We start from the raw sequence: 17,650 nt of genomic DNA, 5'->3' as shown, positions 1-17,650 counted from the left end.
AAATTCACAGTGAACACACATTATATTTAGATTTTCATTGGAAAACATGGAGAAACACATTCCTTCATGTTGACTTTTAAACTTAACCACATTGTTTTTTTTTTTTTCTCTACAAAGTCTGGATTTTATTTTTTTATTTATTTTTATTTGTTAAATTGGAGGCTAATTACTTTACAATATTGTATTGGTTTTGCCATACATCAACATGAATCCGCCATGGGTGTACACATGTTCCAAATCCTGAACCCCCCTCCCACCTCCCTCCCTATACCATCTCTCTGGGTCATCCCAGTGCACCAGCCCCAAGCATCCTGTATCCTGTATTGAACCTAGACTGGCGATTTGTTTCTTATATGATATTATACATGTTTCAATGCCATTCTCCCAAATCATCCCACTCCTCCCTCTCCCACAGAGTCCAAAAGACTGTTCTAAACATCTGTGTCTCTTGCTGTCTCGCATACAGGGTTATTGTTACCATCTTTCTAAATTCCATATATATGCATTAGTATACTGTATTGGTGTTTTTCTTTCTGGCTTACTTCACTCTGTATAATCAGCTCCAGTTTCATCCACTTCATTAGAACTGATTCAAATGTATTCTTTTTAATGGCTGAGTAATACTCCATTGTGTATATGTACCACAGCTTTCTTATCCATTCATCTGCTGATGGACATCTAGGTTGCTTCCATGTCCTGGCTATTATAAACAGTGCTGTGATGAACATTGGGGTACACATGTCTCTTTCAATTCTGATTTCCTCAGTGTGTATGCCCAGCAGTGGGATTGCTGGATCATAAGGCAGTTCTATTTCCAGTTTTTTAAGGAATCTCCACACTGTTCTCCATAGTGGCTGTACTAGTTTGCATTCCCACCAACAGTGTAAGAGGGTTCCCTTTTCTCCACACCCTCTCCAGCATTTATTGCTTGTAGACTTTTGGATCACAGGCATTCTGACTGGCATGAAATGGTACCTCATAGTGGTTTTGATTTGCATTTCTCTGATCATGAGTGATGTTGAGCATCTTTTCATGTGTTTGTTAGCCATCTGTATGTCTTCTTTGGAGAAATGTCTATTTAGTTCTTTGGCCCACTTTTTGATTGGGTCGTTTATTTTTCTGGAATTGAGCTGCAAATCACAGCAGGATCCTCTATGACCCACCTCCCAGAATATTGGAAATAAAAGCAAAAATAAACAAATGGGATCTAATTAAAATTAAAAGCTTCTGCACAACAAAAGAAACTATAAGCAAGGTGAAAAGACAGCCTTCAGAATGGGAAAAAATAATAGCAAATGAAGCAACTGACAAACAACTAATCTCAAAAATATAAACTTAACCACATTGTATATAAACACTCTGCAAGGCAGGAATCTTGCTTTTCTTTTAAAAAATCATGAGTAGCAGACACAAATTCTCTTGAGGCTTACACGGCCAGAGGTTGTTTATATAGATAAAATGTCATATATTGAGATAGTAACTACTAACTGGGACTTCCCTGGTGGCTCAGTCGGTAAAGAATGTGCCTTCAGTGCAGGAGACCTAGGTTTGATCCCTGAGTCAGGAAAATCCCCTGGAGAAGGTAATGTCAACCCACTCCAGTATTCTTGCCTGAAGAATTCCATGGACAGAAGATCCTGGCGGGCTATGGTCCACGGGGTTGCAAAGAGTCAGACACTGGGAATATCACACCAAGCTCCACTGAAACTGACGACCAAACGCACGGAGAATTCTGGAACTTTGGTTTTACACTTTGTGTTAGAGACAAAGTCACATGTAGTAAGGAAATCAGGAAAAAATATGAAAAAGCTATGCTGGCCTAAAGTTCTTACTTGGTTAAATACATGTACACACATATTATGTTCATACATGTACACAACATACCTCAGGAATATTGCAGGTTTAGTTCCAGATTACTGGAATGAAGTGAATATCGCAGTAAAGTGAGTCACACAAATTTTCTGGTTGCCTAGTGTATGTAAAAGTTGTATTCACACAATACTGTATTCTATTATATCTATAAATGTACATAAAATGTTATTGCTAAGAAAAAATGCTAGCCATCATTTGACAACACATGTATGTCACAAACCTTCAATATGGAAAAAAAGAAAAATCACCAATATCTGTGAAGCGCAGGAAAGTGAAACACAATAAAAGGAGGTTGGTCTGTATATAGACAGATACAGATATAAACTCTGGTTTTACCTTCTTCACTAATCTGCTTACCCCCAGCCCGGAGGCTATATGGCTCTCTTGTCTGGCTGGATGATGAATGAGGAAGTAACCCAGGATCTCATTTTCATCACGTGCGTACGCACATGCACATGTGTGCGCGCGCACACACACACACACACACCCTTTCCAGCCTCCACAGAGGCTCTCTGATTCCTCCCTGGGTTGAGCCTCTTCTGGTGCCTGGGGAAGTATCCTGGCCCATGTGCCAACAGCGCCCACCTAGCAGTTTCCTCCCCTCCGTGCTTGCGACTCCACTGCTTCCTGTCTTCCAAGAATGTATCACCTCTTTCTCTGTTGCTTCATCTCCCATTCTACAACCATTTTTGTACTTCATATGTTCAAACTCCATTTATGTCTCCCACCTCTCCCTCACCAATACCCCTCTTATCTTGGTTTATAAATATATGCATATCTTCATCCTCTTCCCTGCTGTAAAATAGACAAAGCTCTCTCCATCCTCACTATAACAATTAATATTACCTGTATATATCCATCAAACCTCTTAAATGAGTACTGGGAACACCTACACTGTCATAGGCCTCAGTTGTCAGCTGTCCTGCAATCTGGAAGCACCGCTTTCTGCTCTCACGAGGATGCTCGGCCCACTCCTTCCGCGACGACCATCATGTGATACAGCCTCACCCATCAGCAGGTTGCTATTTTTCCAGCCAAATCAAAGAACTCTCCTCAGTGGACCAGCGAGTGGCAGCGACCTCCTGAGGCGAGCTCCAGACGAGCTGGGAGCTGCTGCAGCCACCAATGGCAAAGATAGACCAGCCTGTTCATTCAACTGCCAAAGGACCCAGCAATCCCACTGCTGGGCACACACACTGAAGAAACCAGAATCGAAAGAGACACATGTACTCCAGTGTTCATCATAGCACTGTTTACAATAGCCAGGACATGGAAGCAACCTAGATGTCCATCAGCAGACGAATGGATAAGAAAGCTGTGATACATATACACAATGGAGTATTACTCAGCTATTAAAAAGAATGCATTTGAATCAGTTCTAATGAGGTGGATGAAACTGGAGCCGATTATACAGAGTGAAAGTCAGAAAGAAAAACACCAATACATTAACACATATATATGGAATTCATAAAGATGGTAATGATGACCCTATATGCGAGACGGCAAGAGAGACACAGATGTAAAGAACAGACTTTCGGACTCTGTGAGAGAGTGCAAGGGTAGGATGATTTGGGAGAATAGCATTGAAATGTGAAGTAGATCGCCAGTCCAGGTTCAATGCATGAGACAGGGTGCTCAGGGCCGGTGCTCTGGGATGACCCTGAGGGACGGGATGGGGAGGGAGGTGGGAGGGGGGTTCAGGATGGGGGACACATGTACACCCATGGCTGATTCATGTCAATGTATGGCAGAAACCACCACAATTTTGTAAAGTAATTAGCTTCCAATTAAAATAAATTAACTAATTTTAAAAAGAAGTTAATATAAGAACCAGATGCACTTATCTCCAAATGGATTTTCCATCCATAATGAATAACTTTGGGATTTGTACTGTTCACAGAACCCATCAGAAATGTCTCCTTTGAAATTCTAGAATATCCCTGCTGTGAAAGCTTGCCAGATTTTTTTGTTTTGTTTTGTTTCGTTTTTATTTTCTGTTCTCTGCTTTTAATTGGGATGTTGGAAAACAATGAAATAATGAGAAGATAACCCCCTTTTAAACTTTATTAAATCCTCCTCACCCAGACATTGGCAAGCTGGTCATTTTGGAGCGTGTGGAATATTGAAGCACCATCTGTCACTCCATACTCTCACTAAAAAGATGACCTCCTTCTCTTTTGGTTTCCACCATTCCTGTGCCTAAATCTCCTCCAATGAGAAAACTGACAACCCTGGGCACTCTCTTTGCACACCTGAGTCCCGAGCGCCTTTGAGCCACTTGAGGAACAGCCATCAGGTGGGATCTGAAAAAGATTTTAGGCGGAATCTTGGCCTTGGGGAGGGTTCTTTGGGTAACTCTTGAAGAAGGCGAGTTGAAAATGCTGTGGGCGAGGCCATGGTCACCATCACCTGGATGGAGGAGAGGTCAAGTGACCCACCAGCCAGCACAGTGGCTGCAGTGAACTGAATTCTGCAGGAAGATGTCACTGGCATCACAGAAGGGGCTGGAGGTGCCATGGCAGCTGAAGGCCAGGTGGAAGGCCCGGCTGAAATATCCTGAGAAGGCCCTTTTACGCTCGATGGGGACCGAGGAGGGAGCACTGATCGAGGGAGTGGAAGAGCAGAGTCTTTCCCAAGCTGCCTGGGGCTGAGACCACACTCGGGGAGGACTGGCCAGAATGGAGCTACATACCGTCCGAGGGACAGGGCCCACAGTGGTTCCAAGGGAGAGGGCGCAGGGTGGTTCTGCGGGATGCCCCGGCGACCCAATCCTGGAGCTTGTCTCCTTCCTCCATACTCCAGACCCGGCATGCTTGGGACGTGGGGTCCGGCCCCAGAGCACAGTGTCCTGAGCCACTGTCCCGAGTCTAGCCCCAGAGAAGTGTGTCCCAGGGCGTGGTCCTTGAGCTCCTCCTTCCCCACCCCAGCTCCCACATGGCAGGACTGCAGCCCCCCATCACTCCCACCTCCATGCAGACCGAGGGTGAGTACTCCCCCAGACCAGCGCTGTTGGAGTCCAGACGACTCAGAGTTCCACTCCTCACTCTTCACCCAGGGACACTGTCACCCAGATGGCTAGTGGCGAGGGAGTGGGGCCGCAGGCCATTTCCTGTGACTTCTGATGCAGAGTTCTTTCCGATATGGAAAGTCATTAGGAGCATGCAGTCTTTGTGTACATGGCCATGTGCTGGTGGTTCTGCGGGTCACTGGTGCGCTGCTGCTGCCCAGGTAGCCTTGTTCACATCTAACTAATGGTGCCAGTCACCTTCGCCACATAGTGACTGACGGGTGTCCGAGGGCGGCTGGGACCTTTAGCTCCCTGCACATCACCTATTCCAACACAGACTGCAGGGCTGTCGCTAGTAAGCAGCCAGTAAGATTGCTGAAGAGACTACAAGACAGTGGGAAGAATAAAAGGGGGCACTCTATAGGGTCAGCTCTGGTCAGCACGGCTGCCCAACTGATAAATCTCACCCAGAGTGAGGAGAACAGAAGGAGAGACCTGGCACCATGTTTAAAAACCCAAAATGTTGACTTCAAAAGTGTCTGTTTCTGTTACTAGCTTCTGATCAGCATGATGGCAGATGTCTCTGTGCTGATCTGTCTTTAATGTCCTTTGAGTAAAACTGATAAAATCAGTCAACCACCCCTCTTCGCCCCCCACCTATGAACTAAATCATTCCCAATCACCTAACCCACTGGTCTCTTCTCAATCCTCACTACCCTCCATCCTTCTGAAGGTTTTAACACTGAAGACATCCTTTCCTCGCTGATATAAACCAAGAGTCACAACCACATGGCTTTAGGGCCCAGCCAGGAAACTAGAATGTAAGCTTCCCGAGGTTCTTTGTTTATCCTATTCACCAGCATCTAGAATAGTAGGCAAGGTGGGCACTCAATAAATATTATTAAAGGAATCAGTTTCTGAATGTAATTCAGATTTAAATATCTGAAAACAAAAATAAAACGAAAAATAACACATGGCCCCTTCAAAGTCTAGCTTTAGATTTTCTATCATGAATAAAAGTGTGCATATAAGAAATTTTCACTTTCTTCATAAGAATTCTATAGGAAAAGCTAATAGAGCAAGTGAGTTGCTAACAGCATTGGTAGCTGTCCTCATGTAGAGGACACACATGTAGACTAAGGGAAATGTAGAGCCCAGCCCAGTCACAGGAAGAGCTGCTAATTAGCTTCAGCCAGCTCTTACCATATAGGGAAGCAGGTCCAGTGTTACCAGTTCAGCCCACTTTTTTAAGCCAAAAACCCAGATTTTTTTCTGAAAAGCTTAGAGTTTTAATTTTGGCAACTATTTCGGATTTTTCATAAACACTGTCCAGATCAACATCGTGCAAAACCAAATCAATGACTGCTAGTTAGCAAAGTTTGGATATGCATAAATGTTTCTTGAATACCCACAGAGGCTTATAAAGATGGTAAAAGGGAATTTCCTGCCCAAATTGGTTTTTAAAATCAGTAGAGGAAAAACATTCACAGAAAATAAAAGGAAATTATATAAATGGGAAGACAGTAGGTAAATACAGTGCCTGGACAAAATTAGAACTCAAGGTTATGAATGGAAAAAGTATCATTAGGAATGGGATTGCTTTTAAAATCCTATAACAATGGGAAGGAGTCAGTCCTTTTAAATCATTGAGCCTTGCTTTTTATAACATAATATATGGCCTACTCTGGAGAAAGTTCCATGTGCAGTTGAGAAAAATGTGTATTGTTCTGTTGTTGGGTGGAATGTTCTACAGTCTGTTAGGTCTAATTGGCTTGTATATTTGCTCAAGGCTTCTATTTCCTTACTAATCTCCTGTCTAATGTTCTATTGATTTTTAAAATGGGGTATTGAAGTCTCCAACTAGTACTGTTGAATTGTTTATTTCTCTCTTCAGTTCTGTGAGTTGACTTGGTGTACAGTATAATTTATATAGTTGATGTACAGTATATCTTACAGGTGTGCAATATGGGGATTTCCAATTTTTAAAGGGTATAATCTTATTATGGTTACTATTATAAAACATTGGTTATATTCTCTGTGTTATACTTATTCTTATATAATAGCTTACTTTTTCCATTGCCATCTTTATTTTTTATTTTATTGAAGTATTCTTGACTTACAATATGGTGTTAATATCTTCTGTACAGCAAAGTGACACACTTACATATGTGTGTGTGTGTGTGTGTGTGATACAATATGTATGTGTATTATACATATATTTATTCTTTTTCACATTCTTTTCTGTTATGGTTTGTCATGAAATATTGAATAGAGTTTCCTGTGGTATGCATTAGGACCTTGTTGTTTATCCATCCTATATATAATAGGTTGCATCTGCTAGTCCAAAACTCCCAACCTTTCCCTCCCCTACCACTCATCTGCCTTGGCACTACAAGTCTGTTCTCTGGATCTGTGCCTATGTTTTTATTTCATAGATATACTGATTTGTGTCATATTTTAGATTCTACATGTAACTGACATCATAAGGTATTTGTGGTTCTCTATCTGACTTACTACACTTCAGTTCAGTTTAGTTCAGTCACTCAGTCGTGTCTTACTCTTTGCAACACCATGGACTGTAGCACGCCATACTGCCCTGTCCATCACCAACAGAGCTTGCTCAGACTCATGTCCCTTGAGTCAATGATGCCATCCAGCCACCTCATCCTCTATCATCCCCTTCTCCTCCTGCCTTCAATGTTTTCCAGCATCTGGGTCTTTTCCAATGAGTCAGTTCTTCACATCAGGTGGCCCAAGTGTTGAAGCTTGAGCTTCAGCATCAGTCCTTTCAATGAATATTCAACTGATTTCCTTTAGGATTGACTGGTTTAATCTTCTTCCAGAAAAGGGACTCTCAAGAGTCTTCTCCAACACCACAGTTCAAAAGCATCAGATTTTTGATGCTCAACCTTCTTTACAGTCCAACTCTCACATCCATACATGACTACTGGAAAAACCATAGCTTTGACTAGACAGATCTTTGCTGGTAAAGTAATGTTTCTGCTTTTTAATATACTGTCTAGGTTGGTCATAGCTTTTCTTTCAAGGAGCAAGAGTATTTTAATTTCATGGCAGCAGTCACCATCTGCAGTGAATTTTGAAGCCCAAGAAAATTAAGTCTGTCACTGTTTCTATTGTTCCCCATCTATTTGCAATGATGAGATGGGACCAGATGCCATGATCCTTGTTTTTTGAATGAGTTTTAAGCCAGGTTTTTCACTCTCCTCTTTCACTTTCATAAGAGGCCCTTTAGTTCCTCTTAGCTTTCTGCCATAAGAGTGGTGTCATCTGCATATCTGAGGTTATTGATATTTCTCCTGACAATCTTGATTCCAGCTTGTGCTTCATCCAGCCTGGCATTTCACATGATGTACTCTGCATATGAGTTAAATAAGCAGGGTGACAATATACAGCCTTGATGTATTTCTTTCCCAATTTGGAACCAATCTTGTTCCATGTCTGGTTCAAACTGTAGCTTCTTTACCTACATACAGAATTCTCTTTAAGAATGTTCCACAGTTTGTTGTGATCCACAAAGTCAAAGGATTTTAATGTAGTCAATGAAGCAGAAGTAGATGCTTTTTTGGAATGCTCTTGCTCTTTCTATGATCCAGCGGATGTTGGCAATTTGATCTCTGGTTCTTCTACCTTTTCTAAATCTAGCTGGAACATCTGTAGCTTCTCAGTTCATGTACTGCTGAAGCCTAGCTTGGACAATTTTGAGCACTACTTTGCTAGCATGTGAGATGAGTGCAATTATGTGGTAGTTAGAATATTCTTTGGCATTGCCTTTCTTTGGGATTGAAATGAAAACTGACCTTTCCAATCCCATGGCCACAGGTGAGTTTTCCAAATTTGCTGCCATATTGACTGCAGCACTTTCACAGCATTATCTTTTAGGATTTGAAGGAGCTCAACTGGAATTTCATCACCTCTATTAGCTTTGTTTGCAGTAAGGCTTCCTAAGGCCCACATGACTTCACACTCCAGGATGTCTGGCTCTAGGTGAGTAATCACATTATTCTCATTATCTGGGTCATGAAGATCTTTTTGTATAGTTCTTCTATGTATTCTTGCCAACTCTTCTTAATACCTTATGCTTCTGTTAGGTCCATACCATTTCTGTTGTTTATTGTGCCCATCTTTGCAGGAAATATTCCCTTGGTATCTCTAAGTTTCTTGAAGAGATCCCTAGTCTTTCCCTTTATATCATTTTCCCCTCTCTCCTTGCACTGATCACTTAGAAGGCCTTTTTAAAAAAATTTTTTTAAATCTCTCCTGAATAGTCTTCGGAACTCTGCATTCATATCTTTCCTTTTCTCCTTTGCCTTTTGCTTTTCTTCTTTTCTCAGCACTTTGTAAGCTCTCCTCAGACAACCATTTTGCCTTTTTGCATTTCTTTTTCATGGGGATGGTTTTGATCACTGCCTCCTCAACAATGTTATGAACCTCCATTCATAGTTCTTCAGGCACTCTGTCTATCAGTTCTAATCCCTTGAATCTATTTCTCACTTCCACTATATAATCATAAGGAATTTGATTTAGGTCATACCTGAATGATCTAGTGGTTTTCCCTACTTTCTTCAATTTAAGTCTGAATTTGGCAACAAGGAGTTCATGATCTGTGCCACAGTCAGCTCCTGGTCTTGTTTGTGCTCACTGTATAGAGCTTCTCCATCTTTGGCTGCAAAGAATATAATCAATATGATTTCAGTATTGACCATCTGGTGATGTCCATGTGTAGAGTTGTCTCTTGTGTTGTTGGAAGAGGGTGTTTGCTATGACCAGTGCATTCGCTTGTCAAAACTCTGTTAGCCTTTGCCGTGCTTCATTTTTTGCTCCAAGGCCAAACTTGCCTGTTAATCCAGGTATCTCTTGACCTCCTACTTTTGCATTCCAGTCCCTGATGATGAGAAGGACATCTGTTTTGGTGTTAGTTCTAGAAGGTCTTGTAGGTCTTCATAGAACCGTTCAACTTCAGCTTCTTCAGTATTAATAGTTGGGGCATAGACTTGGATTACCATGATACTCAGTGGTTTGCCTTGAAAACGAACAGAGATCATTCTGTTGTTTTTGAGATTGCACCCAGGTACTGCATTTTGGACTCTTTTGTTGACTTTGAGGGTCACTCCATTTCTTGTTAGGGGTTCTTGCCCCCAGTGGTAGATACAATGGTCATCTGAATTAAATTTGCCCATTCTCATCCATTTTAGTTTGCCGAGTCCTAAAATGTTGATGTTCACTCTTGCCCTATCCTGTTTGACCACTTCCGATTTACCTTGACTCATGGACCTAACATTCCAGGGTCCTATGCAGTATTGTTCTTACAGCATTGGACTTTACTTCCATCACCAGTCACATCCACAACTGGGTGCTGTTTTCATTTTGGCTCAGCTTTTTCATTCTTTCTGGAAGTATTTCCCCACTGTAGCTTATTGGGTACCTACCAACCTGAGGATTTCATCTTTCTGTGTCCTATCTTTTTGCCTTTTCATACTGTTCATGGGTTCTCAAGCAAGAGTACTGAAGTGGTTTGCCATTCCCTTTTCCAGTGGACCACATTTTGCCAGAACTCTCCACCATGACTCATTCGTCCTGGGTGGCCCTACATGGCATGGCTCATAGTTTCATTGAGTTAGAAAAGACTGTGTCCATGTGATCAGCTTCGTTAGTTTTCTGTAACTGTGGTTTCCATTCTGTCTACCCTCTGATGGATAAGGGTAAGAGGCTTGTGGAAGCTTCCTGATGGGAGGTACTGGCTGTGGGGGAATATGGGTCTTGCTCTGATGGGTGGGTCCATGCTCAGTAAATCTTTAATCCAATTTTCTATTGAAGGGTGGGGCTGTGTTCTCTCCCTGTAGTTTGGCTTGAGGCCAAACTATGGGGGGGGGGGGGTAATGGAGTCAAAAGGACTTATGGAGTCATAACTCCTTCCAAAGGATTTATGCCAGGACTGTTATTAAGTGCCCTGACCCCATGGCAGACCACTGTTGACCCACATCTCTGCCAGAGACTCCTGGACACTCACAGGTAAGCCTGGCTCAGTCTCTTGAGGGGTCACTGCTCCTTTCTCCTGGGTCCTGGTGTGCACAAGGTTTTGTTTGTGCCCTCCAAGAGTCTGTTTCCCCAGTCCTGTAGAAGTTCTCTAATCAAATCCCACTGGCCTTCAAAGTCAAATTCCCTGGGGGTTCTCTGTCCCTTTGAAGGATCCCCAGGTTGTGAAATCTGTTGTGGGCCCTAGAACTTTTGCAACAGTGTGAGAACTTCTTTGATATAACTGTTTTCCAGTTTGTGGGTTGTCTGCTCAGTGGCTCTATGGTGGGGCTCACATGCTACCCCTCCCAAGTCTGCTTCAGCCAGAGCTCCTGTCCCCGCAGCAGACCACTACTGACCTGTTCCTCTGCAGGAGACACTCAAACACTCAAAGGCAGGTCTGGCTCAGTCTCCTGTGGTGTCCCTGGTTCTTGGTGCACACAGGGTTTTTGTTTGAACCCTCCAAGAGTCTCTGGCGGGTATGGGGTTTGATTCTAAATGTGATTTTGCCCCTCCTAACATCTTATTAGGGGTTTCTCCTTTGCCCTAGGATGTGGAGTATCTCTTTTTGGTGTAATTCAACATTCTCCTGCCGATGGTTGTTCAGTGGTTGGTTGCATTTTGGAGTTTTCACAGAAGAATTAGCACATGTCCTTCTACTTTGCCACCTTGTGAGTTTGCTCAATTAGTATGATTTACTTCACTTAGTGTAATAATCTATATAGGTCCATCCACGTTGCTGCCAAAGCAAAAACAACACCCAGTTGTGAATGGGACTGGTGATGGAAGCAGGGTTCGATGCTGTAAAGAGAAATATTGCATAGGAACCTGGAATGTTAGGTCCATGAATCAAGGCAAATTGCAAGTGGTCAAACAGGAGGTGACAAGAGTGAACATCGACATTCTAGGAATCAATGAACTAAGATGGACTGGAATGGGTGAATTTAACTCAGATGACCATTATATCTACTACTGTGGGCAGGAATCCCTTAGAAGAAATGGAGTAGCCATCATAATCAACAAAAGAGTCCGAAATGTGCAGTACCTGGATGCAATCTCAACAACGACAGAATGATCTCGGTTCATTTCCAAGGCAAACCATTCAATATCATGGTAATCCAAGTCTATGCCCTGACCAGTAACGCTGAAGAAGCTGAAGTTGAACAGTTCTATGAAGACCTACAAGACCTTCTAGAACTAACACCTGAAAAAGATGTTCTTTTCATTATAGGGGACTGGAATGCAAAAGTAGGAAGTCAAGAAACACCTGGAGTAACAGGCAAATTTTGCCTTGGAGTACAGAAGGAAGCAGGGCAAAGGCTAATAGAGTTCTGTCAAGAGAACGTACTGGTGATAGCAAACACCCTCTTCCAATAACACAAGAGAAGACTCTATACATGGACATCACCAGATGGTCAACACTGAAATCAGATTGATTATATTTTTTGCAGCCAAAGATGGAGAAGCTCTATACAGTCAGCAGAAACAAGACCGGAAGCTGACTGTGGCACAGATCATGAACTCCTTATTGCCAAATTCAGACCTTAAATTGACGATAGTGGAGAAAACCACTAGACCATTCAGGTATGACCTAAATCAAATCCCTTATGACTATACAGTGGAAGTGAGAAATAGATTTAGGGGACTAGATCTGATAGAGTGCCTGATGAACTATGGATGGAGGTTCGTGACATTGTACAGGAGACAGGAATAAAGACCAACCCCAAAAAAAAGAATTGCAAAAAAGCAAAATGGCTGTAAAGGGAGGCCTTACAAATGTGAAAAGAAAGGAAGCAAAAAGCAAAGGAGAAAAATAAAGATATACCCATTTGAATGCAGAGTTCCAAAGAATAGCAAGGAGAGATAAGAAAGCCTTCCTCAGTGATCAATGCAAAGAAATAGAGGAAAACAAGAGAATTGGAAAGACTAGCGATCTCTTCAAGAAAATTAGAGATACCAAGGGAACATTTCATGCAAAGATGAGCTTGATAAAGGACAGAAATGGTATGGACCTAACAGAAGCAGAAGATATTAAGAAGAGATGGCAAGAATACACAGAAGAACTATACAAAAAAGATCTTCATGACTCAGATAATCATGGTGGTGTGATAACTCACACTCACCTAGAGCCAGACATCCTGGAATGTGAAGTCAAGTGGGTCTTAGGAAGCATCACTACAAACAAAGCTAGTGGAGGTGATGGAATTCCAGTTGAGCTATTTCAAATCCTGAAAGATAATGCTGTGAAAGTGCTGCACTCAATATGTCAGAAAATTTGGAAAACTCAGCAGTGGCCACAGGACTGGAAAAGGTCAGTTTTCATTCCAATCTCAAAGAAAGGCAATGCCGAAGAATGCTCAAATTACCACACAATTGCACTCATCTCACACGCTAGTAAAGTAATGCTCAAAATTCTCCAAGCCAGGCTACAGCAATACGTGAACCTTGAACTTCCAGATGTTCAATCTGGTTTTAGAAAAGGCAGAGGAACCAGAGATTAAATTGCCAAAATCCGCTGGATCATTGAAAAAGAGAGTTCTAGAAAAACATGTTTCTGCTTTATTGACTATACCAAAGGCTTTGACAATGTGGATCAAAATAAACTGTGGAAAGTTCTGAAAGCGATGGGAATACCAGACCACCTGACCTGCCTCTTGAGAAACCTATATGCAGGTCAGGAAGCAACAGTTAGAACTGGACATGGAACAACAGACTGGTTCCAAATAGGAAAAGGAATATGTCAAGGCTGTATACTGTCACCCTGCTTATTTAACTTATATGCAGAATACATTATGAGAAACACTGGGCTGGAAGAAGCACAAGCTGGAATCAAGATTGCCTTGAAATGTCAATAACCTCAGATATGCAGATGACACCACACTTATGGCAGAAAGTGAAGAAGAACTAAAGAGCCTCTTGATGAAAGTGAAAGAGGAGAGTGAAAAAGTGCAACATTCAGAAAACTAAGATCATGGCATCCAGTCCCATCACTTCATAGCAAATAGATGGGGAAACAGTGGAAACAGTGTCAGACTTTATTTTTCTGGGCTCCAAAATCACTGAGGATGGTGATTGCAGCCATGAAATTAAAAGTTGTTTACTCCTTGGAAGGAAAGTTGTGACCTACTTAGACAGCATATTAAAAAGCAAAGACATTACTTTGTCAACAAACGTCTGTCTAGTCAAGGCTATGGTTTTTCTAGTGGTCATGTATGGATGTGAGAGTTGGACTGTGAAGAAAGCTAAGCACTGTAGAATTGATGCTTTTGAACTGTGGTGATGGAGAAGACTCTTGAGAGTCCATTGGACTTTAAGGAGTTCCAACCAGTACCTCCTAAAAGAAATCAGTCCTAGGTGTTCATTGGAAGGACTGATGTTGAAGCTGAAGCTCCAATACTTTGGCCACCTCATGGGAAGTACTGACTCATTGGAAAAGATCAAGGCAGGAGGAGAAGGGGACGACAGAGGATGAGATGATTGGATGGCATCACCGACTTGATGGACATGGGTTTGGGTGAACTCTGGGAGTTGGTGATGGACAAGGAGGCCTGGTGTGCTGCGGTTCATGGGGTCACAAAGAGTCGGATACGACGGAGTAACTGAACTGAACTGATGGCTGAGAAGTATTCCATTGTGTGTGTGTGTGTGAATGGATAACGAGGATGTATCACCTGTATTTGGACACTTAGGTTGTTTCTATGTCTTGGCTAATGTAATTAATGATGCTTTGAACATAGGAGTGCATGTATTTTTGAATTATAGATTTGTATGGATGTATGTCCAGGTATGGGATGTGGGTTCCTATGGCAACTCTATTTTAGATTTTAGAGGAATCTTCATACTGTTTTCCATAGTGACTGCATCAATTTATATTCTCACCACATCCCCTCCAGAATTTGTTGTTTGTAGACTTTTCATGATGGCCATTCTGACCAATGTTGGGTGATACTTCATTGTACTTATTTTCATTTCTCTAATAATTAGCATGTTGAGCATTTTTCTTGTGTCTGTTGGCCATCTGTATGTCTTTGGAGAAATATCTATTTAGGTCTTTTGCTCATTTTTTGATTGTGTCTGTTTTTTGTTGTTGAGTTGTATGAGTTGTTTATATATACTATAAATTAATCACTTGTTGATCACATCATTAGCAAATATTTTCTGCCAGTCTGTAAGTTGTCTTTTTGACTTTGCTTATGGTTACCTTTTGGGCTTTCCTTTGCTGTGTAAAAGCTTATACATTTTATTAGATCTCATTTGTTTATTTTTGCTTTTATTTCCATTGCCTTGGGAGACTGAACTAAGAAAACACTGGTACAATTTATGAGTTTTATGGTATCTTGTCTTCTATGTAGGTCTTTAATCCACTTTGAGTTTACTTTTGTGAATGGTGTGAGGGGGTGTTCTGACATTATTGATTTGCATGTGGCTGTCCAGCTTTCCCAAAACCACTTGCTGGAGAGACTGTCTTTTCACCATTGTATATTCTTGCCTCTGTTGTTGAAGATCAGTTCACTCTAAGTGTATGGGTTTATTTCTGTGCTCTCTATTCTGTTCCACTGATAGGTACGTTTGTTTCTGTGCAGTACCAAACTATTTGATTACCATCACCTTATAGTATAGTCTGAAGTCTGTGAGAGTTATACATCTTGCTTTGTTCTTTTTCCTCAGGATTACTTTGGTAATTCTGGTCTTTTATGATTCTATGTAAATTTTGGGATTACTTGATCTATTTCTGTGAAAATATCATGTGTAATTTAATAGGGATCACATTAAATCTGTAGATTGCTTTGTGTAATATGGTCATTTAAACAATATCAATTCTTCCAATCTAAAAGCATGGGATATCTTTTCATTTCTTTAAATCACCTTTAATTTCCTTTACTAATGTTTTGTAGTTCTCAGCATATAAGTTCTTCACCTCCTTAGTGAGGTTTATTCTTAAGTATTTTATTTTGGGGGAGGGGTATGATTTAAAAGGCATTATTTTTTTACATTCCCTTTCTGATATTTCATTGTTAGTGTAAAGAAATGCAACCAAATCCTGTTAATCCTGTTAATCTTGTATCTTGCTACCTTGCTAAATTCATTTATCAGTTCTAATAGCTTTTATTTGGAATCTTTAGGGTTTTCTATATATATTATCATGTCAACTGTATATAATGACAATTTTACCTCTACCCTACCAATTTCAATACCTTTTATTTTTCTTGTCTGATTGCTGTGGCTAAGAATTCCAATACTATGTTGAAGAGATGCCATGAGAGTAGGCATCTTGGTCTTCTTTCAGATTTTAGCAGGGAGGGATTCAGATTCTCACCATTGGGTAATATGGGTTTGTCATAAATAACTTTTATTATGTTGAAATACATTACTTCTATACCCACTTTCATAAGTGTTTTATCATGAATGGGTGTTGGATTTTATTGAATGCTTCTTCTGCATCTTGATCATGTGGTTTTTGTCCTTTCTCTTGTTGACTGGTGTATCACATTGATTGATTTGCATATATTGAACCATCCTTGTGACTCAGATGAATCCAACTTGGCCTTGGTATATGACCTTTTTTGTTGGATTCAGTTTGCTAATATTTTTGCATCTATATTCATCAAAGATATTAGTCTATAATTTTCTTTCTTTTTAGTAGTGTCTTTATCTGGTTTTGGTATCAGGGTGATGGTGACTTCATAGAATGTCTTTGGGAATGTTCTTCCTCTTCAGTTTTTTGGAGCATTTTGAGAAGAATCAGTATAAGCTATTGTTTGTATATTTAGTAGAATTCCACAGTGAAGTCATCTGGTACTGGAATTTTGTTTGTCAGGAGCTTTTTTAAAATTTATTTTTAATTGAAGAATAATTGCTTTACAATATTGGGTTGGTTTCTTCCATACATCAACATGACTCAGCCATAGGTATACATATGTCCCCTCCCTCTTGAACCTTCCTCTCATCTCCCAACCCACCCCATCTCTCTAGGTTGTCACAGAGCCCCAGTTTGAGTTCCCTGAGTCATACAGCAAATTCTTACTGGCTTTCTATTTGACATATGATAGTGTATATATTTCAATGCTTATTACAGTTACTATTTCATTTCTATTGATTGGTTTGTTCAAATTATCCATTTCTTTTTGATTCAGCTTTGGTGGCCTCTGTGTTTTTAGAAAGTTGCCCATTTCTTCTGGGTTGTCAAATCTTTTGGCATGTAATTGTTCATAGTATTCTCTTAAGGTATTTTTAGTATTTCTGAGGTATCAGTTGTGATTTATCCTCTTTCATTTCTTATTTGGGTCTTCTCTTTTTTCTTCTTGGTGATAATGGCCAGAGGTTTGTCAATGTTATTTGCCCTTTCAAAGAACCAGTTCTTAGTTTTATCGACTTTCTATTTTTTAAATCTCTACTTTAATTCCTCTCTGATCTTTATTATCTCCTTCTTTCTGCAGATGTTATGTTTTGCTTGTTCTTTTTCTAATTCTTTTAAGTGGTGGATTAGGTTGTTTGAGGTTTTTCTTGTTTCCTAAAGAAGAGCTGTATCCTTATGAGCTTCCATCTAGAACTGATTTTACTGCATCCCATAGAATTTGTATGGCTGTGTTTTCAATGTCATTTGCCTCATGGTATTTTTCTTCTCTGATCTTTATCATTGACTCATTGGTTTTTTAATAGCATGTGGTTTAATCTACATGTAATTGGGGTTTTTTTGTTCATTTCTTTTTCCATAATTGATTTCTAGTTTCATATAAT

The 17,650-nt window shown here is 40.7% G+C and overlaps 1 protein-coding gene across 1 annotated transcript in view; it reads right to left on the bottom strand.

The window, feature by feature from the left end:
* COL19A1 (collagen type XIX alpha 1 chain) overlaps positions 1 to 17,650 on the bottom strand; it is a 447,290-nt gene that overhangs the window by 367,588 nt on the left and 62,052 nt on the right. The gene's annotated exons all lie outside the window — the stretch shown is intronic.

Source organism: Bubalus kerabau, chromosome 9 (genome assembly GCF_029407905.1).
Source record: "Bubalus kerabau isolate K-KA32 ecotype Philippines breed swamp buffalo chromosome 9, PCC_UOA_SB_1v2, whole genome shotgun sequence".
Taxonomy (NCBI): domain Eukaryota; kingdom Metazoa; phylum Chordata; class Mammalia; order Artiodactyla; family Bovidae; genus Bubalus; species Bubalus kerabau.
This window is presented reverse-complemented; position numbering and strand designations above follow the sequence as displayed.